The following is a 21,454-nucleotide window of genomic DNA, read 5'->3' as shown; positions in this document are numbered from 1 at the left end:
TATGCTTGGAATATCATGAAAGTGACAGAAGTACAGACTAAAGAAGAACCAGCAAGTTAAATACACAAGGATCATTAATATCAGTGATGTGATTTTCTGACATGATAACCTACTCTTGGGAAAGATACACACCCAATCATCTCTTAATGTACATGGTAGTTGCACTTTTGGATAAGACAGTGCATATAAAACCATGCAAAAATATTTGAGATTATTTTTAACCCAGGGTTAGATATTGTAAACAGGTTTTTCATACACATGAATATAGGAGAAAACACGTCAAAAGTCATGAGAAATATGGGACAACCTTTTGTTGTGCAGGATGGCCCTGTGCATTACAGGACATCTAGCAATTCTGATTAATAACTTGTAATGGCTACTTATTGTCTTCTTGATAAATTCTATGGGCAAAGCTAAAAATCAGAGAAGAGGATGATGAGAATGGATCTGGTGGCATAAAACTAATATTCTTCAACGTAGTTGCCTCTTTGGCTACCCAGACAGACATTCATATTTTATCCATTCATGGAACATATCCACTCCATGCCCAAGATGCAACCCTGAAGTCTATGCAATACCATGTCCAGTTCCAATTCTAGGATCTCTGGAGTTGCTTCTAATGGTTTGATGATTATAAACTAAAATGCAAGGTATTTGCTTTCAATGTACCCACTACAAAACAGTAGAGAAAAAACAAAATGATGTAAATAAAGCTACTTCCTCAATTTGATAAAGAAATAAATATCAGGTTGGTGCAAAAGTAATTGCAGTTTTGCCTAATAGAAAGCATGCAATAGTCTCTGATCCATAGCAATTATCAAATTTTGCTGGGCAGAAAAAGCAAAGACTGCACGCCCTAATGGTAAAGGAAACATTTTAGACCATCTGAAAGCCCTGTTACTTTTTGTGGAAAGGCTCTCTATGGCAGATAGGCTGTAAAGCCGTCCCAATGATCCCTGCCTCTTAGTGGTCACACCAGTTTATGATCCTCTTTCCTTGAATATAGGAAGGATCTGCAACTTGCTTCTAGCCAAAAGGATAGGTATAGCAAATGTGATGGGATAATGTCACTTCTATGATTACACTACATTTTATAAGCTCCACTTTTGTTAGCAAACATGTCCTCTGTCTCTGTTGCAAGCTGTCATTAAATGGCCATGTTGAAGAAACCCACATGTCAAGGACTTGTAAGCAGCCTCTAGGAGCTAAAGGCAGACCCTAGCAATAACTAAAACTGTCAGTCCTGCAGCCATAGATAAATAAATTCTGCCAACAATCTGAGGGAGATCAGAAACAGATTCATTCCACATCAAATCTCCAGATAAGAATGCAGCCCAGCCTATACCTTGATTGTGGCCCAGTTAAGCCATCCATGGTCTCTGGACCCAAAGAAAATGTGTTTTAATGAATGTTTGTGTTAATGAATGTTTGTTGCTTAAGCCATTAAGTTTGCAGTATTTTTCTAAACAGCACTGGAAACTAATATACTCTCCCTTTCAATTGTCCCTGAGACCAAGCCTCCTGGCTCTGCCCTAAGGAAGATTATTGCTTGTCCACATCTGAGGCATGCATTAAGTGAACCTGGGCATATGACTGCTGCTCATTTCTTGAAGCCTACCTGCTGTGGCTGTAAATTAAAGCCCAGCTACTCCTTATCAGGCTCTAGGCTTGTGTGTGTGTGTGTGTGTGTGTGTGTGTGTGTGTATTTTTTTTTTTTTCTGAATGATTTGTTTGGGGGGTTGTTTTTGAGAGGGGCACTATAATTGTCTCCAAAATGCAGTACAATTGCTTCAAGTCAGTCTCATGTTTAAATACTCACAGCCAGTGACACTTGTCTTTTACTAAATGGACTCTGTCCTCTCATTCTGCCAGCTGCTCAGTGCACTGACTGAAAGGTTTCTGAAATAATGGTTTTGAGTGGGGAGGCAACACAGTTAATTTCATCTCTCCCCATAAATTGCTTACTGCCTACTTTTATTTCTTCAGTTTTATAGTCATTGTTTGTAATTGCTTCAGCATAGGGTACAAAACAGCTGGATTTTCAACTTCACAAGAATTCAAACTATAGGACACTTGGGCGATTTAGACATCAGGCCAGAGTTAGATAGTGCCCCAGCAAAATCACATTTCCTGCTACTTAAGAGTCAATTAAAAGTTAAATGAGGTCATCAGGGTGGTATCTTAATCCTGTGACTGTTGTTCTTATAAAAAGAGGAAGAGACACAAGGGATGTATGTGCACAGAGGAAAGGCCATGTGAGGACACTGATTATATGACAGTGAGATGGTGGCCATTTGCAAATCAAAGTGCAAGACCTCAAAAGAAACCAAACCTGCCGACACCTTGATCTTGGACTTCCACCCTTTAAAACTGTGAAAAAATATATTTCCACTGTCTAAGCCACCCAGTCTGTGGTATTTTGTTGTGTCAACCTCAGCAAACTAAGACATCCACCAAAATAAAAAATAAAAAATAAATTTGGATTTAGTAAGAATTGGTTGGTAGGGTAAATTTTTGAAAAATGGCTCCAGTTTAGACGTTTAGTTCTGTGTCTTGTCATACTCTTTCCTTTGTATAAAAGTTTTTGCGTTATATCATTAAGACGACTATGGCATAAAAATGTAGTTACCAGGCTTTTTTTGTGTTAATTAAAAAATATTACTTGATTAACTAGCTTCTTCACAATGTTCGTAATTTTTTAAAGCTTGGTCCTATTGAAAGCAAGGCTGTGCACATTTAACTGCTGTAACAAAAAAAAAGGGACAGCATTGGGTAGAAATGTTTTTTCTGGTTGCCAGGGCAAAATGGAAAACGTCCGTGTGCCCTGTGTGTTGGCGCAGGTGGCCTGGCTAAGGCTTTGTCTTCCAGCTTCTGTTTCAAAGAGGCACCCTTTCTGCAAAAGGCCCAAACTGCAGAATCTAGGTCTCCTTTTTATGCCTATTTACTCTGGGTTATATTTACCTTAGAATTTTATGCAGAAAGAAAAAGAAGAAAAGGGATTTCAGCTGAGACAGGATGAGATTTGTGTTGTCACTTTCTTTTAGTACCTTGAAACAAGGTGAAATGAGAAGGTTATAGAGGCGTGAAATTACTGTTAAAATTTCATGTCTGAATGCATGAGAACGTTTGTCAGAAGTACAGTGAGCCACAGGAAAAACATCCTTCACTGATGCAGGCTAACCCGTTCTTAATTTCTCATCGAATATTGCTGTGAGCAGTTTCTACTAAATGATGTTGTCATTGGTATAAACCTTTTGTTTTGTTTTTTTTGTTTAGAGACGGGTCTTGCTCGATTGCCCAGGTGGAGTGAGTTGGCCGGATCTTGGTCATGCAAGCTCCGACTCCGGGTTTACGCCATTCTCCTGCCTCAGCCTCCAAGTAGCTGAGGTTACAGCGCCCCACCTCGCCCGACTAGTTTTTTTGTATTTTTTTAGTACGACGGGGTTTCAGTGTTGCAGGCATGGTCTCTATTCCTGACTCGTGATCCGCCTTTTCGGCCTCCCAAGTGTGGGATTACAGGCTTGAGCACCGCGGCACTGGCCAGTCTAAACCTTATTTACTGTTGCTGCTTGGACTTCCGTGCTTAGTGCAAAAAATTATTGCCACAGATTTATTGTTTAATTTTTAGTATTTTTTTAGAATTAGTATTGGTATTTAGTATCTTTTTGAATTTTTTATGGTCATTTAGTTTTAACAGTCTAAACTCTGAACATGTTAGATATTCTATTCATTAATCCAGAAAAAAAAATTATTTTGTTATAATATTCCTAATTGCGATATGTCTGGAATATATGGGTATTATTTGGGGATTAATTGGTTATTAGCTCATACGACAGAAAAGCCGAAGAAGTTGGGTGTAATTCTTCTTCTTTTTTTTACGTGAGATTAGAGTTAAAAAAATTAAATCTGGTCCCCAATCAATTATACTGATTATGATGCTGTAGAGGAAGTCATTTACCTTTGTGTGAATGTTCTTCCTGTCCATTGACAAGCTTTACATGTAGTGTGAATCCTGTAAAATATTTTTTGTGTTTTTCCACATGGAGAACGGACCCATAACACTGCCTTGTTGGTGAGAATGAGGTCTTGCTGTCAAGGGAGCAGTGGGAGAGGTTCCTCCATCTTGGATCAAGAAGATGAGAATTTGATAAGGCAGTCAACATGTTCTTTATGCCAACCAAGGAAATCTTTCCAGAAGATCTCCTACAAGAGCGAGAGAATGGGATCTGGCCAGGCGTGCAATCAATACACCATTCTCTCATTTGTCAGAGGGAGGCAGAACAGTTTAAGGCCATATCCTGCTCTTCATGATTACTCTAAATCTCTAACTAAACAATGGGCTATGATGGGCTATGTGTGAAAACTGATAAAAAAAAAAAAAAAAAGAAAGAAAGAAAGAAAGAAAGAAAGAAAGAAAGAAAGAAAGAAAGAAAGAAAGAAAGAAAGAAAGAAAAAGAAAACATAAGTAATGTTGTCTCTGAAATTCTTGTAAAATATTTGGAGATTAAATGGTGGTTTCAGTGAAATAGGTATTGTATGAACCAACCCCACAGGGTCGGTGGGTTTTTTTCCCCTGTGTGCAGAGAGGAGGGATTGTAGAAATAAAGACATAAGACAAAGAGATAAGAGAAAAGACAGCTGGGCCCAGGGGACCACTACCACCAAGACACAGAGAACAGTAGTGACCCTGAATACCAGGCTGTGCTGATATCTATTGGATATAAGACAAAGGGGCAGGGTAAGGAGTGTGAGCCATCTCCAATGATAGGTAAGGTCACGTGGGTCACATGCCCACTGGACAGGGGACCCTTCCCTGCCTGGCAGCTGAGACAGAGAGAGAGAGAGAGAGAGAGAGAGAGAGAGAGAGAGAGATTTTACGCCATCATTCTGAATATCAGAGACTTTTAGTACTTTCACTAATTTTGCTGCTGCTATGTAAAAGGCAGAGCTAGGTGTACAGGATGGAACATGAAAGCAGACTAGGAGCGTGACCACTGAAGCACAGCATCACAGGGAGACGGTTAGGCCTCCAGTTAACTGCAGGCGGGCCTGACCTCCACAAGAGGTGGAGGAGTACAGTATCCTGTAAACCATCCCCCGGGAAGGGGAGACTCTCTTTCCCGGTCTGCTAAGTAGCGGGTGTTTTTCCTTGGCACTGACGCTACTGCTAGATCCCAATCCTCTTGGCAATGGGCGTCTTCCGAGATGCTGGCATTACCGCTAGACCAAGGGGCCCTCTGGTGGTCCTGCCCGGGCATAACAGAAGGCTCACACTCTTGTCTTCTGGTCACTTCTCACTATGTCCCTTCAGCTCCTACCTCTGTATGGCCTGTTTTTCCTAGGTTATAATTGTAGAGCAAGGATTATTATAATATTGGAATAAAGAGTAATTGCTATAAACTAATTATTAATGATATTCATATATAATCATGTCTATGATCTAGATCTAGTATAACTCTTGTTGTTTTATATATTTTACTACACTGGAACATCTCGTGCCCTTGGTCTCTTGTGTCGGCACCTGGATGGTTTGCCACCCACAAGGTACAACATATTTTCAATTAGGAGAAGGAGGCATTTTCCCAACTCTGCATAGAAAGTATCACAGTGTCAGTGCATGGATGGCTCTGGCAATAAAAGGGGCCTTAGTGCACCCAATGTTCTGCTTCCCCAATAGCAGGAATGGAGACCAGATTCATCCCCATGAGAACACAGTTCCCTCAGCACAGACATCAAGTTCTCATGGTAGACCCTGACAGAATTGACACCCTCAGGCCAGTTTAGACCCACAAATAAAACACTTCAGGCAAGTGGACATAGAAATAGCATTGGTAATAGAATATGTTATATAGTGTAGTTTCTCGAGTGTTTATTAATTCAGAGAATCAGGCCAGGCAGGGGGTTTGGTGAGGCGTATTCTGCCTCAACAGAGCAAGCATGTTTGATATTTCTGTTTCTCAAACTTTATTCTATGGAGCATTAATTTCCCACAAGATATTATTAGGTGCTCTACAAGGAAAATAAAAGTTTTGAATTCACAATATACATTAGCATATGTCAACTCTAAGATGTTTGAGGTAAAGAAACTTGTTCAAGTCAGTTTGTCACAGTGATTACTAAAACTGCTTCTCAATGGACTGCTTCCTTCCCCTCCTTTTAAAACCTGTTTTATTATCATCTTACAGAAGAAGAATGTTTTGGGGAAAAACAAAGCTTGGGAACCATTCTTCAGGAATAATTCCTTCTGTAGGGAAGGTTGAGTTAGCACTGCATTTCTGAAGAAAATAGAATGATTTCCCAAATGGACAGAGAGAAATGGGTGCAATTCATTCATTGCCCACTAGCAAGCATCAAGTATGGCTTATCTGGCAGGTATGGATTTTGCCATGTTTGAAGTGAGTAAGGAAGAAATAAAATAGAAAGAAAAAGGAAATCATCTTGAGATAAGTAAGAAGCATAAATAATTATTTACTTCAGGATATGGAAAGTATTCTAAGAAACTGGCATTTTCAAAATAATTTGAGCCAGCAACCTCTGTAAAATAAGAATACTAACCTTTAGAGAATACTAATAGGGTGGGTTTAACAGGAGTATACATTAAATAAGAAAGGACTCAAGAAAATAAAAATAAAATAGGAGAATTACAATACACAATGAAGGTAGTGAAGAGCAAAATGAATACAACTGAAAATAAAATCATTGAATTTGAAGGCAAATTTGAGAAACTTCCCCAGCATGTCAGGAAAGATGAGGTGGAAAAGGTTGAAACAGATGATAACCCTAAAGGACAAAAGAATGGAGAGAAAACTGAGAATTATAGCTATTCCTTAGTGGAGAAATGAGAATAATTTGAACAGAAGAAATAAAAAATAATGAGGGAAAGCTTATCTGAATGAAAAAAAAAAAAACATAGCCTTTTGATATATGCTCTTACCAGGCATCCTGAATTATCTCATTTAATTTCTTAAATAATCCTCTGATCTAGTACATATTAGTCTCACTTAGAGAGGAGAAAACTGAGCCTTAGAATGGTTAAGTATTTGTTAAACTGTTCCTAGGATAGTATGACAGAAAACAATATGTCCTTAATGACTATATACTATTTTATGCATGTATATTCAAAGAGCTTTCCATGGACTCCAGAAACAAATAATTACACCAAGAAATAGGCCAGTCAAATTTTTGTATTATTACACATAAAAGTATTAAAAGCATCCAGGCAGAGCTAGCTAATTGATTATAAAGTAAAAATATCAAGCTGTCTAAGACATCTTCTATAAAACACAAAATACTAGCCAGGCACTGTGGCTCACACCTGTAATTCCAGCATTTTGGGAGACCAAGGCAGGTGGATCACCTGAAATCGGGAGTTCAAGACCAGCCTGACCAGAAAACTGACCAGAAACCTCGTCTCTACTAAAAATACAAAATTAGCTGGGCATGGTGGCACATGCCTGTAATACCAGCTTTCAGGAGGCTGAGACAGGAGAATCACTTGGACTCAGTAGGAGGAGGTTGTGGTGAGCCAAGATCGTGCCATTGCACTCCAGCCAGGGCAACAAGAGTGAAACTCCATCTCCCCGCCAAAAAAAACTACACACACAATACTGAAAAACAAATGGATGGAGCAATGACTGCCTAGTCATAAAACATATGGCACAGGTGGTCATTCAAAATATGAGGACCCAGAGATGAATAAAAATTAAGAACTGAAGGATGTGGATGACATAATTTAATTGAAAACAGTTAATCATACTGTTAAAACTAAACAACTGTAAATCTAGCTACAAAACTAAAGTCAAAGTTTTTAAAAAGTTAAAGAAAATACATAATTCCAAATTCAACAATTTAGTGTATTCATCTGAATTTAAAATAGTAATATTTTTCATGTTACATGAAAGAAAGTCTAACATTAATTTTTTACAACACAGATTCCTCAAAGGTTATAGAGAGTGCTTAAAAATACAAGCTAGAGACAGATTTATTAAGTAAAGGCAAAGGTTATAATAGCAGTTCAGACAAAAGTGATTTCAAGGTAAAAAACTCATTAAAAAGAAAAAAAGAGTTATCTAATATTGATAAGAAGAAATAACAGCTATGAAACTTTATTAGCAGGATAATATTTTATAGAGATATACAAAGTCAAAATTGTTAAAACATGAATATATCCACTATTATTGTGATGGGGACTTTGACATATATTTAAATACCTTTATGACCTATGTAGGCCCAAAATAAATGAAAATATAGATCTCTTTATAATCTGATTAAAATAGCTTAATAATAGATATGCATAGGATTTAGTACATTCCAAATTGAGTAAACTATTTACTGAGGTCCTATGGTATATTTAAAAATGTTATTTTGTCATAAAAGATCTCAGTTAATGCTCAAATGTTGGAAATATATATACTACATTTTCAAGTAATACTGAAAAAAATCAAAAAGTTAAATATAAAATATCCATAACAACAACATAAGAGCCAACATACATAGACTGGAAAATAGTCCCTAACTTACTTTTGTGCCAATGAGGTATATACAATTGCAACTAAAGAACATTTACACACTGGGGTTAGAGTGCAACATGTCAAACCCATGGGTTGCCCTGAAGCCATGAGCAGAGAAGTCATAACTGTAAATGTGTTGGCCATTAAAGAAGCCTTTGAACGGGCAACTATAATCCTATTTTTGAACTGCTCTTACTCCCTCCTCCTCCTTGACTACGTAATTTTTCATCATTATAACTAACTCCTTAGCATTGGTTAGATTCCTGCTCAAATGTCATTTTCTCAAGGAATCCTGACCTACCGAAATGTGATAGTTCCCTTGACCCCTGCAAAGGAGTTGACTCATTTACTCAGCTCAAAGCTCTTAACCCTCTATGGGAGGGGGAGCATGCAGGTGAGCGGGTGCAGAGGCCAGGATGAGCACTTCTGGCAGTAGTAGAACTCTGTGCAGGCCCATGGCAGTATCTTGGAGTTGCTTGCGACCCCTGGAACACCAGAGAGTATGTGTGTTCTTTTAGCTTTGCCACCCATGGATGGCTTAAGTGTTAACTCAGTGGAGGGTCAGTGTGATAACCTCTTGAACCCACACTCGGGTCTTCATCTGGCATCCAGGATGAATCAGGTCATGCAAACAAATTGAAGGGTGGTAAATGTGGAAGATGTTATCGAATGGTGGAAATGGCTCTCAGTGGGATGGGGAGTTGGAAAGGGGATGGAGTGAGAAGGTGGTCTTCCATGGACTTTGGCCATCCCTGGCCAAACTTCTCCAAGGTCCCACCATCAAGCCATCCCTCTGAATTCAACCTGCTTCTCTCCAATATCCAGCTGCTTCTTCTCTCCTTCTTGATCATTTTGCTGCTCTGCTGGTGGGAACTGGGGTTTTCATGGGTACAGGATTGGGGGTGGGGTGGGCTGGGTGGTTTTGGAAAAGGCAACATTTGAGCAGGAAAAAAAGAATTTATGTTCTCACTTTGGGCCGTGAGTCCAGGCTTGATGGTATGGCCCTCGCCTGGGACCTCCCTCTTCTACCCAGTATTTCCCTGCCTCCTGTCCATATCATTACCTCCCAAATTTTATCAATTCCTAATTTTATATATTTTCATAGTATTATTTGCAATATATTTTATTTATTTTGATTCCTGATATATTAAGTAAAAGAAGGTTGCTATTAAAAGGAGCAGGGAAAAGGAATTGATGGAAATTAAAACTACACTTGCCAATCCTTAAAAGTAAAACAAGAGCTAGAAGATATCATTTGAGAAACTCCCTTGCAACAAAGGACAAAAAGACAAGACAGAAACACAAACATATGACAATTCAACTCAGAAGACCCAAAACCTAACAATTCAGTGTTCCTGAAAGAGGGAAAAGAAAAAAATTGGGAAGAAGTGGCTTGACAAAAGAAAAAATATGAAATTTTCCAAAACTGAAGAGGATAACCAATCGTACACTAAAACTTTTAGATGTTTATCTCTGAGGAAGGAAGCTTGAGTGAGGGGAAAATATTAGTCTTTACTTGTATCCTTTTGTACAGTTTGATATTTTTAGTCCACAAACAGGATTAAATTTTAAAGTTGATTTTATATAAATTTGAAAACAATATGAATGAGAACATTAAAGATGTGGTGAAGAATTATGTACACGTGTTTTCTTTCCTTTTTTATTTTTACTTTTTATATTTCCAAAGATAGTGCTTGGAAACGTCTGCCCTGTTCTCCTGCCTCCAATCCAAACACTAGTTATTCCTCTGAGTTAGGAGAGTCCCCAGAGCAGCCACAGCAGGAAGGATCTGGAGGAAAGGACTGGAACAAGGATGAGGCAAGTGGGGTACTCTCCTTGGATACAAAAGTTGAGTGGTGCCACAAATCTCAGTAAGCAAGATAAACAATATTTTAATGCAATATTTTAAAAAATCAAAATTAATGAAAAATCCATGATTAACAAAATAATAAAATTTTGAAATAAAGGAATGATCACTATTACTGAATATTATTTTTTGCCTCAGTTTCCAGAATGGTTCAGCATACTCCAGCTAATGCACATGAGCAAATTTCAGAATCCATTGTATTCTTTCCCCTTCTTAGGAGCAACCAAAGCAGACTTGAGGTGAGGATCAGAACAGAATGTGTCCTGGAAAAAGATACTCTGAGGGGAATTATGTTCCCATGAAAAGAAGAGGGCATGCTGTTTCTCATAAGAGTTTTTTTTTTAAAGAATCAGCGCTTATCTCTGCCTCCACAGATTCTTTCACTAGGGGTCTGGGTAGGTTGATTGAGGCCAGGAGAGTGCTAGCACTTGAAGTTGTAGTGAACAAGGAATACGGAGACATCCTCAAGGGACCTCAACAGGATACTGACTGCTTCTTGACCAGTTCATCACCTTCCCCAATAGAAAAGACTGACACCTTTACCACTATCCACACGGTGGCTGCCACTTCTGCTTTCAGCGCTAAGCCCGATGAATAAGTAAAGAATAACTGTACTGACCCTAAGGGGACAAAGTACTTAGCAAAAGGAAGAACAAGCACCAGACCCAGAGTAGGCATCTCACAGTGAAACAGCACTGTAGAAGAAAGAGAAGAAAAGGGGTCCATGAAATAAAAACAAAAATACAGAAGTTCATGGTAGCACATGCATATACACATGCATACACATTACAACTTTTCTAAACTTAAAAAAAAAAGATTCTTTTTAAATTAAAAAGAAATCATGATGTATTGAAGAGGAAGGAATTACAATGAAACTGAATGATCAGGTAGTTCAAAGGTCTGGTAATATAGAATAAGAAATACATATAAATGTCAAACATACCAAAAACATATTAGAATTGTAGGACAGATTCAGGAGAGCATGGAGACTATTGATTAATACCCACAACTGGTACGACTGACAGGAAGATAAGGCACAGAAGCCAAAACTGTTTGGATAAATCAGATAAGTTGTTTCCATCTAAAGTGTTCAGAAAAAAGGCAGAAGAATTCAAATACGCAGCAGCAAGATCAATTACACTCTCCAAGGGAGGTGCAACTCTTCTGGCCTCTAAGGTCTACAGAGTTGCAGTTAACAGCCTCCAAGTAAACCACATTTATTGTCCAAGATCATACCTGTTCCCTTTTAAGTCAGCCTTATGTACATAAGCCTAGAACATTCCAGGATGGAATCTTGTCTGGAAAACTGATTGGAAACTCTCACCTAGGCCAAGTGTATGTCATCAATCTTGAGGTATGCAATGCACAATAAGATTGCTAGGGTACAATAAAGAGTTTGTCATGCATCAGGTGCAAGCTCCACAGCCTAGGAATATAGGAGCTCCAGAAGAAGGAAAATATAGGAGCTCCAGAAGAAGGAAAAATGACAGATGTTGGAGGGGAAATCATTGAAAATATAACATTTTACAATTCCTTTGAGTAGCCTCTTAAAAACTTCAGACAAATTAAAGAATTTATTTGAGCAAATAACAATTCATGATTCAAGCAGTGTTCAGAACCAAGAGAGCTTCAGAGAGCTCCACCAAGGAAGATGGGCAGGCAGTATTTATAGACAGACAAAGGAAGTGACTTAAAGAAACAGCCTGATTGGTTAAAGCTCCATGTTTTTCTTATTTGGGCATGGTGTCACATTTGTCTGATAGGGACATGGTCTAACTAGCTGGCAGCCTATGATTGGCTGAAGCTCAGCTGCTGTGATTGGCTGGGACTAAACTATTTGTTACAAGAATACACTCAAGTTAGATTGCAGTTTGTTTGCATGCTAGGTTAGGTTGCAGGTTACATTACAAAAGCAGCTTTAGGCCAAATTTAGTTATTTAACAAGAGGGACGACTTGAATTTTCAAATTAGAAAGGCTCACTGAGTTCCAGGAAGGTTTCTGAAAAAAAAAGACACCTGTTAATATTGCATATATCCTGATAAAACCCTCAATTCCAAGGAAACATGGTAATATGCCTCCAAACATAAAGAAGTGGTTATTTACAAAGGAAAACAGAAACTAACCTGTCACATTGACCTTCTTACCCACAACACAGGAAGTGAGAAGAGAATTGATCATTTGCCAGTATGAAAAAAAAAAAAAGATAGGTATCGATATCCAATGATTCAAAATGTTTTAAAAGAGTGTACTCCATTGGAGATAATTTCTAGATAAAGGGTTCTAACCAAACAAAAATAATAATAAGTAGAACAGAAACCTCAATGAAGGAGAAAATAAGATGAGAAATTATTGAGAGCACAGACTTTGAAATTGGGGGCAACCGTATTTAACTAATTTGGGGCCACTGGGATATAAATAAATGAAATGTGCTCAACTTTTCTCTTAACTCTTTTTAGAGAAATATGTTTGCCCTGGGCTACATCTTTCACTCTGCTAAATGGCTATAAAATGGGAAAAATTAGAGAAACTTTGAAAGTCTTATGTTGAGGATAAGAGTTGTCTCATAAGCCATAAGCTCATCACATCTGGACTATTACTTGAAAAATAACTAAACTATACTGTTTGATTCTCCGTATTTAAGGTCTCGTTGAAACAGCAGCTTAGCTCAACTAATATACTATGTTGAAGCACATAAAATTGCTGATGTTCAATGTGTTAACCTTGGCAAAATGGCAATTTCAATTTCTATATAGTAAACTTGAAAAGCTCCTGTATCTGTTCTGGTCTCACTGTTTTCCTCAGAGACTTTGAATGAGGCCCTACAGCATGAGATCCTACATTATTCTTTCAATACAGGAGGGTTTCTTTGTAAACAAGAAGTGAGTAAACAAAAATCATGGTGGAAAGGAGAAATAACACAATCGATTATATTCTGTCAGAGGGTCTAAGGAGGGTGGGGCTTTGAATATTCAGAGGACTTTGTTTTCTCATATTTGCTTCAAAAATAGGAGAAATTTTTTGCAGGTATCTTTGTGTTGTCTGTTCTTTCTTCTTGTTCTGCTTTTGTGGTTTTTTTCTATTTGTATGCTTTGATTATTTTTTCAAGGTGTTGTGGGGAACTTATTTGTAACAAATTTTGAAGCCTAGGGTGAAGGCAGATTCCTCCAAAAAACATTCATGTATGTTTCTGCCAGGTACCTAGAAACACTACCAATCATTTAAATAATTAAAGAATTGCTTAAAATTAAATCACAATTTGCACTGCATGATTAATACAGATAGTGTTAGTTGTTGTTATAAATCCATGAGACAGCTAGCAGTGGTTACATCTCAGGAAGTTGTTTTTTCCTCTCACTTGGCTCAGGGTTGAGGCCAATTTCTTTGCACTCTTCTGGGGTGAGAGGGATGGGGATGGTTTAATTCCTGTTCACCTTTATCCTGAGGATATAGCTTTTTGCTACTTCAGCTTTCAGGGAAGAGCTGCTACTTGACTCCTCACCCTGGGCAGACCCTGAGCCTTGATTTCAGAACGTTATGTTCTGGTGGAGACCTCAAAACTGAAGGTCAAGTTTATTGAGTTCAACAAAGGCTTTCAGGATAAAAGTGGCTTCAGTAATTTTCTTACTGCTCCAGGTTCCCGCTTTTTGTTAGAAGTCGTCCAGTGAAGCCTTTTAGTGTTTCCAGTTATTTGGTGCTTTCAAGAATTTTTTGAAAATTTTTACCCAGTATTTTTTATTTGTTTCCAGTGGGAATGTTGATTAAGATAACCTAATCAGCTATATTACCAGAAATAAAAGTCATCAGTAAACGTAAAATAATTATTTTCAACTATGACATTTGCAAAAGTTAGAGATGGATGTCCCTGCCACACAGATGTTTACACCACTTCACCTGACCATGCCCCTCATTATTTTATTTATGTCATCTGATTGACATGGAGACTCATAAGCCAACTTGAACATGTCCACAAGGTTCAAATAGTATTTTTGAAATTAAAATTCCTGGGTAAGTACTCGATGGCTCTTGATTTCCAGACATTTTATTGGATACTCGAACACTTCTACTCTACATCAAGACATTACTTTATTTCATATCAAACCAAACCTCCAAAATTTGTCTCAAATACGTTTTGACTGACGACTGAAATCTTTCAAAGACAGGAATTTGAAAAAACGTACAAGGTAATTATAACAGGAAGAACCATAAAATGAGTACATATCTCAAACTGTAAGTACAAAGGAATGTGGATCCTTGTCTCAAAAATATGTAGTACAAAGTTAAAATATTAGTCAAAGATCAGGAATGCAAAACAATCCCGTTGTTTCTGTGAGTACAATGTGAAAGTTACAGTCTTTGCATAGCCTTTTTCTTTCCTTTTTCATTAGTTCTCACTTTGAGAGAAGGTACAAAAGAAATTCTTTGTTCATGATGTCTACTTCAGGGACTGTTGAGAGCATTGGCATCACAGAGGCAAAATGTACCATAAAACATTCCTTTGTATTTTACATAGTTCCACGGGAAGGAACTTATGCAAATAATAGTCACAGACAAAACATATCCTGGTGACATCATGATTTCACTGAAAACTTTCCAACACTGAAAAAAAAAAAAACATTGTTTTTCTTCCATCATTACCATCCCCACCAGTGGCAACAGGCACATCCAGCTGTTGCTTGTACAGAAAGAAGGTTGTTGAAGCCCCGCCCTATTTTTGCTGGTCTCATCCTTCAGCATATTTTCAGAATGCTAAAATTATTTCCTCATGTTATGACCAAGGCTGGAGTTCTTTGTTCTATAACTTCTTTCTGATTAAGATTTTTCAAGAAGTTATTAAGAATAAAAAACAAAGAATTCAGAGCAAATATTAAGGAATACACATATCTTTGCTTGCTATCCTGACAAAATACTAATCAGTTGCAAGCTGTTATAAAATGGATACATAATTAAAATCATAACACAGATAAATTAAAGTCAATAAGAATTTCATCATCATAATCTATATCAAATTCAAACCAAGATGTTTAACTGATTTTGGTAGGAAAACCAAAAATGTCATACCTATCAGCTTCATCATTGTGGTTTTAAGCAGAAATTATTTTGGCCAGGCAGGTTAAATATAGTGAATGCAATTACTTTCTTCTTAGAAGAAAATATTGGCACCAGTGCCATCATTATTATAGTGCCTAGTAACAAAATCTTCACCACTTATGCCAAAAATACTGAAGAAAGGTAATGGAAATGCAGAAAAGTGCTTTCTGAGTATATATAGGGCTGGTATTTGGCACTATATCCTCCAGGCACAGAAAGTTTCTGAGATCCCTAAAGCAGGAGCCACAAGTGCCTAATATAGTGTTGGGTAATATTGTTTTACAATATATCTTGTCACATGGATAAATCATTCACCCTTACTTTGAATATGTAGGCTTATTGGAGAAATAGGTAAAACATAGGTACATGTTATCTCATAGCAATCTTTTTGCATAGCCAAAATCTCTATCTGAAAAAAAAAAAAATATGAGTCTGATGCCAAAATATATTTTTCACTAGACATGTATTATATAGCGATGAATTGGGCTAAAATTCAGAAAGTGAATTTCTATTCCAAGCCTCTTAATTTGCTAATTTCTTTAAATAACCGTCACAGTGATAACTTAGTAACAATGTGTTGAAGCTGAGTTAGAAGATGACTGGCGGAAATACTAAAACATAAAATAAATAAAAGCAAGGCTTAATCCCTGGTGTTCCTTTGGGCCTTGGGTCAGTCTTCTTAACTTTTATTTGGTTTCTTTTTCTGTAAAATTAGAGAATTAGACTTAATATGGTGGCTTTCCAATTCTTTTGGAACAACCACCATTCAACGTGCCCTGACAGAAATGCTCCAACAGTAGAGCTGCTGTGGTTGAAGGGGAGCGGCTATCAAAGCCCCGCTGTGAGCCCTGCTTCCCTGCGGCAGCTGCTGAGGATGCTCTTGAGCACAATTTGATAAATAATGTGCTAGGCAACAAAAAGACTCTGGACCCATTCATAATTTTACAAGTAGAAAAGAAGTAAGGAAGGGAGGGGGTAAGTAGAGAAAGAATAAAAAAGATGTCTAATTAGTGCTTATCTCAAAGTGTAAAATGCTTTCTTAAATTTACTCATTCCATTATTTTGAAACAGTGGTTGAAATTTTTTCAGTGCCATTTTTTCCAAGTTATTTTCTCATAAAATAGAGTTGGAACGCTTTTATTTTCTCTGTGCTGTAAGTATTTTCATTATATCTGTCCCAGGGAGGCAGTTTTGGTAACACTACTTGGTGCGAGCCAACATCTTTTTCCCCCCTCTTTCTTTCTAGCAAAGCTGATTTTTTTCAACATGGCTATGTGCCCAGTTCAAACTAATCACTTCCCCAGGCACTTCAGCACGTTAAGATAGTCACGAGGCAGATTTCTGGCCAATCAGATGAAAGCAGAAGACTACTAGATGAAGTTTCCAGAAAGCTATTGTTTGCTTAATTTTTTAAAAAATCCATTTTTTTTTTTTTGTTAATTGGGTAAATTGTTGGTTCAAATCTTTGCCCTTCATCCTTCCTACTTATTTCTGCGTAGACTATGGGCATGATTCCAGAAGCAGAAGAAAATGTTTATTTGCACATACAACATACATACAAGGGGTTGCTCAGTGATGAGTAACTTAGAAAGGTGGTTAGAATTGGGGTTTATGTACCTAACTTAGTAGGAAAAGGAGGAAGGAAGGCGTCTATGGTTTCTTTAATTAAGACAAATGAGTTTTATATTTTACTGATTTGGATTTGCTTTCTGTCATCACTATTCTTTTATATACACCATCATTATAACACATACGCTATTGCTTTTGAGCCAAAGAAGAAGTTTGGAATTTATCTCTAGCAGCTTTGAAAACCGGGTAACAAAATGGAAGAGTTACGGAAAGAGGCAGGGTGTTCTCTGTCTCTTATCTACTTGACATTGGCTTCCTTGGAAAGAAAGTAAAGATATAGAAAGTCAATAACTGACTCTAAAAAACAACCACTGAATTTCTGGACAATGCTTTTACAATCTAGGGCAGTGAGTTCCTAACTAGGAATCATAATCATCTCATAAGACCTATGAAGATCATGTTGGACTGAGGAATCTCCAACCTACCTGAACTCAAAGCTTTAAATTAAATTTAAAAGAAATAAGTTAACTTATAGATGTGAAATAAAGTTAATAGAGTGAAGGACATATAATAATTATCAAAAGAAAATAATATGAAATAATACAAAATGACGTTATGTGTTTTTTGTTGATATACCAATGTAAAGTGTATTGATAAGAAGCAAAAATACTTGATATTTTAATGCAAAGTATTAAATACAATGAATTTGGTGATAAGAAACATATTTCTCTAAAATGTTCAGAGACTAGAATATTTTTCTGAAAGGCTATACTTTTTTTAAATAAACGAATTGGATTGAAAGAGTAGGAAGAAATACTCTATGCCTAGAAAATATATAATTGAGTGGATATCCACACCATAGAAAACATTTGGGTGATAATTTTTAAAAGTGAAATTTTTATTAGCATATATCCTGTCCAACCAGATTGACAACTGTGGATAATGCAAAATTTTTACAGAGACAAGATAATTTAGGAACTTAAATACTGAAACCTCTGCCAAAAGTCTCATTCTGCTATCAGGAAAGCATGAGATATACTTAATGNAGAAGACTACTAGATGAAGTTTCCAGAAAGCTATTGTTTGCTTAATTTTTTAAAAAATCCATTTTTTTTTTTTGTTAATTTGTTGAGTAAATTGTTGGTTCAAATCTTTGCCCTTCATCCTTCCTACTTATTTCTGCGTAGACTATGGGCATGATTCCAGAAGCAGAAGAAAATGTTTATTTGCACATACAACATACATACAAGGGGTTGCTCAGTGATGAGTAACTTAGAAAGGTGGTTAGAATTGGGGGTTTATGTACCTAACTTAGTAGGAAAAAGGAGGAAGGAAGGCGTCTATGGTTTCTTTAATTAAGACAAATGAGTTTTTATATTTTACTGATTTGGATTTGCTTTCTGTCATCACTATTCTTTTTATATACACCATCATTATAACACATACGCTATTGCTTTTGAGCCAAAGAAGAAGTTTGGAATTTATCTCTAGCAGCTTTGAAAAACCGGGTAACAAAATGGAAGAGTTACGGAAAGAGGCAGGGTGTTCTCTGTCTCTTATCTACTTGACATTGGCTTCCTTGGAAAGAAAGTAAAGATATAGAAAGTCAATAACTGACTCTAAAAAACAACCACTGAATTTCTGGACAATGCTTTTACAATCTAGGGCAGTGAGTTCCTAACTAGGAATCATAATCATCTCATAAGACCTATGAAGATCATGTTGGACTGAGGAATCTCCAACCTACCTGAACTCAAAGCTTTAAATTAAATTTAAAAAGAAATAAGTTAACTTATAGATGTGAAATAAAGTTAATAGAGTGAAGGACATATAATAATTATCAAAAGAAAATAATATGAAATAATACAAAATGACGTTATGTGTTTTTTGTTGATATACCAATGTAAAGTGTATTGATAAGAAGCAAAAATACTTGATATTTTAATGCAAAGTATTAAATACAATGAATTTGGTGATAAGAAACATATTTCTCTAAAATGTTCAGAGACTAGAATATTTTCTGAAAGGCTATACTTTTTTTAAATAAACGAATTGGATTGAAAGAGTAGGAAGAAATACTCTATGCCTAGAAAATATATAATTGAGTGGATATCCACACCATAGAAAACATTTGGGTGATAATTTTAAAAGTGAAATTTTATTAGCATATATCCTGTCCAACCAGATTGACAACTGTGGATAATGCAAAATTTTACAGAGACAAGATAATTTAGGAACTTAAATACTGAAACCTCTGCCAAAAGTCTCATTCTGCTATCAGGAAAGCATGAGATATACTTAATGTTGATAATTTCAGTATAAAGATACTCAGAAAGTCATCTGATACCAAGTCAACCATAAGAAAATCTGGCGAATTATTTCCGTTTTTTTAATATTACTGATACAGACAGGAGGCTAGGAACCACTGGGTAGAAAAGGGAGGTTCCCCAGCAAAACTCCCACCCTCAAGCTTGGAGACTGTGGCCCTAAATGAAAACAGTTATCCCTGTTTGCCTGCCCAAATGTTTTTTTCATAATCACCCTGGCCCATCATGCTCCTGCATCCTGTATTCCCAAAAACCCCAAAGTCCACTGGCAGAGGAGCAGAGCTGTGAGGTAGAAAAGAGAAGGGAAGAAACATCTGAATGTCGAAGAGGCAGCTGGACTGCTGGAGAGGAGTTTGGGGAGAGCTGAACTACAGGGAAGGATAATCTTCCCACTCTATCTCTTTTCCAGCTCCCCATCCTGCTGAGAGCCACCTCCACACTCAAAAAAACCTCCACATTCACCATCCTTCAAGCCCATGTCACCTGATTCTTCCCAGATGCCAGACAGGTACCCCGGTACCAAGAGGGATGAATGTAAAAGACTGTCACCCTGACTCTCCGCCGAGCTGGTTAACACTTAGCCATTGGCAACTGCTAAAAGAGCATTAATTGTAACTCATGTTCTCTATTGTAATCATGGGATATATATATATTGCAATACATATTCTATATATATACTATATATCATAATATATATTCATACTCTGCTTTTTCATGTAATTTGCTATATGTTTTTCCTAGTAAATAGAAACAGTGAATAGATTCATACCTAGCAATATGGATAAATATTTAAACAATGTGTAATGAAAAAGAAACAGATATTTAATATGCTATTTATAACATGTAGATACAATATAACAACTCATTTACATAAATTAAAATACTCAGAAAGCAACATACATTTTATAAAAATACACAGAATCAAAAATGTACATTACATAAAATTGAATGTTAAGACAAATGGGCTTTTATATTTGTAGTGCATGTAGTGGGGATACTATGAAGATGGAAGTGGAATATAGGAATAAAAAGGAATAAACTTTCAGTAAAGAGAGAAAACCAATGATGATAGTATGGAATAAACAGGTTGATTAACTTAACCCTTTGTATCTAAGATCCAAGAACACTCTGTTAATGATTTTTAATAAATATAGTTTAATAAATCATGATTTTAATAATCATGATTTTATAATACTGTTTTAAGGTGGTATAATATTAAACTAAATGGATGTGACATAAATTCTTTAACCTTCTTCTACTGCTGAATATATACTTGATTTACTGTTTTTATCTATGTAAGTTGTGCTACTCTGAACACTTTTTTATGAACATATACTTTTCCCCTATTTTGGATGGTTACTTTTTGATATATTATCCACAAAAAAACCAACTTGTTGAAAGCATATGACATCATTACCACTCTTTGTATAAATTCAAAAAGATTGCTTGAATTTACAATGCCAAAAGCAACCAACAGAAATGCCAATTTCTACATACCCTAAGGACCAGTAGGTCATGTTGCCTCTGTCTGGCTATATTTATATTCTTTATCTTATCCATATTTCTGCCCATTTGAAAGGCAAAAATGTTGTCTCACTGTTGTTCTGCTTCTTTGTTAATCTAATCAATATCTATGGACTATCTACTAGTTTCCAAAACTATTCTTAGTATTAAGTTGCATTTATTTGAGTATAAGATTATACATGGTCCACATTTTCTTTTTTTACTAGCTTCATTTCCTCCTTCTAATCAGACAACATTTTTACTTTTTTTGTTGACAGTTACTATGAATGTGGGTTTATTCTGACTAATGAAATAAAGTCTTGGTCATCTTGAAGGAAAACTCATTATGTGATCTTAGCATCAATAAGTAGGAGAGGAAATGGAAATTCAGCATGGTTCCATGCATCTTATTGCTATCTATGCCCACAAGGATTACAGCAGTTCTGAATATAAAATACATCCTCAACAAATATGTCATTTGCTTTCGTCGTAACCTTCTGTAATCTACTTTTTCCCTGTTCTGAGCCTCATTTTCTTATTCATATAATGTGGATAAAAATAATGCCTGTCTCAAGAGGAAGCGTCAAGG

Source organism: Rhinopithecus bieti, unplaced genomic scaffold, assembly GCF_001698545.2.
Source record: "Rhinopithecus bieti isolate Rb0 unplaced genomic scaffold, ASM169854v2 scaffold_33326, whole genome shotgun sequence".
Classification (NCBI taxonomy): Eukaryota; Metazoa; Chordata; class Mammalia; order Primates; family Cercopithecidae; genus Rhinopithecus; species Rhinopithecus bieti.
This window is presented reverse-complemented; position numbering follows the sequence as displayed.